Here is a 6,000-nt window from a genome sequence, read left to right as displayed (position 1 = left end):
TCTCAACAGCTCACGGTTAGATCTGTCGGTTCAGCTTATAAACCGACAGTGAAAGGGGGGCATGATGACCCTTTCTGTAGTAGTGTATATAGCCATAAACGTAGTAACCGAGTGCGAATATCAAAGAATGATCCTACGGTTGGGAATAGGGTAGCTACCCACGTGGTTAGGAAATCTAGGTGAACTGTAAAAAGTGGCATGTAACTATTTAAAGTTAACAACATGGTATACTGACCAATAAATGTTGGTGTCGGGGGATGATCCCTGATAATAATCCTGGGTATATTGGACAACGGGTGCGTTGATCAGCATTTCCTATATTTGTGTATCAACCTAGACTAAGAACACCAAGATTTATCCAGGTTCAGATCTCCCACGTGATAATTGCCATACGTCATATGTATTGTCTTATGAATTAGGTGAACTTATTACAGAATGTCCTCTACAAACAAAGTCTTGATCCCTTTATATACCAGGGGCAAAGATGCACAAATAAATAGACCGTGCCAAACCCTGTGACAGACCTATCGTGGAACTCTTCGATCAGGTTTATATCATCATCCCGTCACCCCACCTGGTCGTCGTTTGAGTAGTTGGTCACTCGAGGAGATTGGAGGGCGATCTCGGAGGGGAGTATTGCCTTAGCGCCAAAAACCAAGAAGAAGGGAGTCTCGGCCTTAGCCCTACTGGGGATCGTTCACAGCGACCAGAGTACTATAAGGAGTTCATCCACTCAGTGTCTCGAATAGCTCTTAAGCTAATTAAAGACCCAGGTTTTGACCCCTCGTGGTATCATCACATTTGCCCTTTCGACCTATCCGTTGCTTTGGGGGTGTGCAACCGACGCGTAGCAAACTTTGGTCCCGATCTCTTCGTAGTAGTCTCTGAAAACGTTACTGACGAACTAAGTCCCGTTGTCCGTAATTATGCGGTTTTGGACTGCCAAACCGCACTACTAACCTTCATATGAACTTAATCGCCACTACGGAGGTGATTTTTCTGATAGGCTCGACTTCGATCCACTTAGTGAACTTGTCGACTGCCACAAACATGAATTCAAAACAGCTAGGGGCCTTAGGGAAAGGTCCTATGATGTCGAGCCCCTAGGTAGTAGCCTAGTAGGTTTTGTAACACCTTTTGGGGTCTTTTGCTATGTAAAGATTCCTTTTGGCTTAAAAAGTGATGGTGCTACTTACCAACGATGCATTTAGCTCATCTTTAGACCACAACTCGGTAGAAATATTGAGGCCTTTGTTGATGACATAGTTGTAAAAAGCAAAACCAAGGACACCGTAATTGCGGACATCCAAAAGACGTTCAACAACCTCCGAAAGTATCGCAAGAAGCTGAACTCAAAGAAGTGCATGTTCGGAGTCCCATCAGAGAACTTCCTCAGTTTCCTTGTGTCCAGCTAAGGGATAGAAGCAAACCCAGAAAAGATCAAGGCCATCAACTAGATGAGGTCCCCGACCAGGTTGAAGGAAGTCTAGAAGCTGATGGGTGCATGGTAACACTGAGCAGGTTCATCTCAAGGATGGGAGAGAATGGGCTCTTGCTTTTCAAGCTACTGAAGAAAAATGGTTGTTTCCTGTGGACACCAGAAGTGGAGGCGGCTTTATGAGATCTCAAAAGTTACATCTCTTCCCCTCCTATACTAACTGTTCCTTGATCGGACAAGGAGCTCTTGCTCTATGTTGCAGCTACCCCGCAAGTTGCGAGCGCTGTCCTGATCGTCGAGCGTGAAGGTCTTCAGCGACTAGTCTACTACATTAACGAAGTCCTACACGACATGAAGGCTCGGTACCCGCAGGTCCAGAAGCTAATGTACGACACAGTGATGACCTCTCGTAAGCTCAGTCACTACTTTTAGGTCCACAAAATCAAGGTAGTCTCCCCACTCTCGATTAGAGAGTCCTCCACAATACGGATGTAGCAAGGAGAATAGCGAAGTGGGCAGTAGAGCTCGGAGAGTTTGATATTCAATTTGTCCATTGAACCGCTATGACGTCTCAGGCGCTTGTCGATTTTGTAGCTGAGTGGTCGTCCTTAGAGCCGAAACAGGAACAACAGCCAGATGCGAAAGAGCACTCAATCATGCACTTCGATGGGTCATTCATGCTGAAGGGAGCAGGGGCTAGAGTGGTCTTGACCTCACTGACTGGCGACACCCTTAGGTACGTAGTTCAATTATATTTTCCTACCACTAACAATATTGTAGAATATGAGGGTCTCTTGTCCGGAATGAGAGTATCATCCGCACTCGGTATAAAATGCCTGCTAGCAAAAGGAGACTCGCTACTGGTCATAAACCAAGTGCAAAAGGAGTTTTAGTGCTCGGACCGAACAATGGTGGTATACCTCACTGAAGTGAGAAAGCTGGAGCGACGTTTTATCGGTTTTGAGGTTAAGCATGTCCTGTGCAGGGACAACTTCCTCGTCTATGAGCTAACCAATGTAGCTTCTTCTCGCACACTTGTCGCGGTCAGGGTCTTTGAAGAAAGACTCATACGACCATCTACCGCGGTCTCAGGCTAAGGTGAAGGGGATGCTCCGCTCGAAAACAGAGCACCGAGGTAACACCTTTGGAGGCAACGCCTCCTTTGGTGCAGCCCTCAGGTGGCTATAATATGGTCGTCCAACTTGATTTAGGTACGACCTGGATGGATCAGATCTTGGCATACATTCAGAATCGAGCGATCCCTGACGATGATGCGTTAGTAGAAAAGGTCACACGGTAAGCCCACAGATCCTCCCCGGTAAAGGGACACCTCTATCGTAGGGGGAGTAATGGCCTTTTACTAAAATACATCACTCAGGAAAAGGAGAGTGCCCTGCTCTCTGATATCCACAGAGGCATATGTGGTAGCCACACTTCATACCGTACTCTGGTTGAAAAAGTGTTTTGGCAAAGATTCTATTGGCCCACGACCCTCCAGGATGCTTGCGAGCTAGTGAAACAGTGCGAACCGTGTTAGTACCATGGTCGATAGACCAACCTACCAACCCAAGCATTGCAAACCATCCAACTCTCTTGGTCTTTCGCTATTTGGGGGCTCAATATTGTGGGGCCATTCTCTAAGGCCTCTAACGGTTTCGAATTCCTGTTCGTGATAGCTGACAAATTCACTAAGTAGATTGAGATCGAGCCGTTCAGGAAGATCACCACCGCGACAGTGATTAAGTTCACACGAGAGTTGGTAGTGTGGTTTGGCATTCCAAACCATACAATTACGCACAACAGGACTTAGTTCATCAGTACACTTTTAAAGACTACTGCAAAGAGATCGGGACCAAAGTATGCTACGCGTTGGTGGCACTCCCCTAGAGCAATGGTCGGGTCAAAAGGACAAATGGAATGATACTGCAAGGGGTCAAAATTCAACTTTTCGATTGGCTTTAGAGCTATTCGAGATGTTGGGTGGATGAACTCCCTACAGTACTCTGGTCGCTACGAACGACCTCCAGCAGAGCCATGATCGAAACTCCAATCTTCTAGGTTTTTGGTGCTAAAGCAATGCTTCCCTTTGAGATTGCTCTCCAGTCTCCTAGAGTAACTAGCTACTCGGATGAAGACCGGGTAGTTCGATGGGAGGATTACATAAATCTGATCAAAGAGTTTCGCGATCGCACTCTAATTTGAGCAACCCGATACTACAAAAGCCTTAGGCATGACCACGACCACAGGGTGCGGGAGCGATCCTTTGGTTGTAGGCGACCTCGTCCTAAGGAAAATCTAGAGTAAGGCAGGCTGGAACAAGCTCTCTCTCAAGTGGTAAGAACCCTGCATAGTGGTCGAGGTTACCTAACTTGTGCGATCAAACTAGCCATGAAGGACGGCCGGGAATTATATAATTCATGGAATATATACCGGTTGCATTAAGTTCTATGTGTAAGGCTGCTCAAGCATGAGCCCATTTTTTCTATTATGTAAGATCTCTCGGACAAGACACTACGTGAAAAAATTCGTTAGTGACGGGTGATAACTGGCATTAGTGATGGGTCCAGTACTCATCAATCTTATCGCGTCACTAATGACATATCATTAATAACAGGTGATGACCCATCACTAATGTTCAGTAATTAGTGACGGGTCGTAACCATGACCCATCACTATTAACTGAACATTAGTGATGGGTTGTAATCTATGAATATTTTTCGTATTTTTTGGACACAAAAAGTCAAAAAAATATTTTTTCACCTGAGCCATCCCAACACAGCCCCATCACATATGCCTCACAAGCAAAACTTTTTTCACATTGTTTTCAAGTTTGCGTTCCATGGGAATCGAACCCGCGACTTCTTCCTCGCATGTGTAGCCACGTTACCACCTCTGCTATCACGTAGTTGTGATAGAAAATGGATATTTTATTCTTTTAACCTTCTTTATCGAAGGTCATTAGTGACACGTAATAACCATAGCCCATCACTAATGACTAATTTTGTCAAATTTCATCGAGGGTTATAATTTGATAGGTGACCCGGAGTGCATTCGGTAAAATGAGCATAACTTTTGTATACAAACTCCAATTTCGATGTTTTTTTGACTCTACGAACATATAAAAAAAAGTTACATCCATTTCTTAGCGACTTTGTTGGGTTCAGAGATTTTTTTAGGCCAAAAATGGCTTGGAAGATTGAGTTCTCACCCCTGAAAGTTTCTACACTATTTTCGGAACGTGCGTTTGTGTCCATAGCTGCCACAACTTACATCAGACTTAAGCACAAATGTATAATGGTTCCTATTCTAGTGCTATTGAGGTGAGAAAAAAAGAGAAAAATTAAATAAAAATAAAAAATATTTGCAAATACCATCATTTGTGACTGGAGTTGTTCATTAGTGACGAATTACATGTTGATCCATCACTAATGACTAGTATAGGACGACCTCTCACTAATGAGTGGATCATTAGTGACGGATCAAATTGTTATACCCGTCACTAATAACTAGCCTAGGATGACCCGTCACCAATGACTGGCCTATGACGACCCATCACTGATGACCTTATCATTAGTGACGGGCCTATGACGACCTGTCATTGATGACCTTATCATTAGTGACGGGCCTATGATGACCCGTCACTAATGGCTAGCCTATGACGACCTATTACTAATGACCTTATCATTAGTGACGGGTTACAACTTGACCCGTCATTAATAACTTGCCCAGGACGACCCGTCACTGATGACCTTGTTATTAGTGACGAGTCACAACTTAACCCATCACTAATAACTGGCCTAGGACGACCCGTCACTAATGACCTAGTTATTAGTGACATATCACAACTTGACCCGTCATTACTATCATTAGTGACGAATCATATCATGACCTGTCACTAATGACCATTTATTAGTGACAGGTCTATATCTGGTCCTGATTAGAAGGGACATTAGTGACGCATCCTTATTGGACCCGTCACTAATAGGACATTAGTGACGTGTATTGAGCAGTCATCACTAATGTGGTCTCCTTTGCTGATTTCTTACGTAGTGAGAGCGGACCACCCTCGGCTTGTAAGTCTTTTCGATTTAAAGGTTAGACCGTCTGGTCGGTAACCCTTTTGCCACCAGATAGTCAAGGGCTAGAGTAATGTTGGATTTGTGTTCCATTTTACGCCCATAGATTATTTTACGCTCCTGGATTATTTTACCCGTTTGCGCATATTGTGAGTAGCAAATTACTTTAGGGGGGGGGGGGGGAGAAAATTGCTGCTTGCGCAATGTCAGAGATGTGGGAGGCTGAAGGAAAATGGCCAAGAGGTCACAAGTCCCAATTCGGGTCGAGCGCTAGTCACCACCAAATAGCTTGTCTTGGTAAAAGCTGTCATGTGCACCACAAACCTAACTAGCAAGCGGTACGAAAAACCTTGGACCCCTCTAGGAGTAATGGACAATCAAAGCCTACTCACCACATGAGCATAGGGAAAATCTGTTTAGGAGCAAGTCCTTAGGTTACAAAATGACCACTCGGGTAACGCTCGGGGGCTGGTTCTAACAATTTGT

The sequence above is a fragment of the Phragmites australis genome, chromosome 24 (assembly GCF_958298935.1).
Source record: "Phragmites australis chromosome 24, lpPhrAust1.1, whole genome shotgun sequence".
NCBI lineage: Eukaryota > Viridiplantae > Streptophyta > Magnoliopsida > Poales > Poaceae > Phragmites > Phragmites australis.
Note: the sequence above shows the minus strand (reverse complement) of the source record.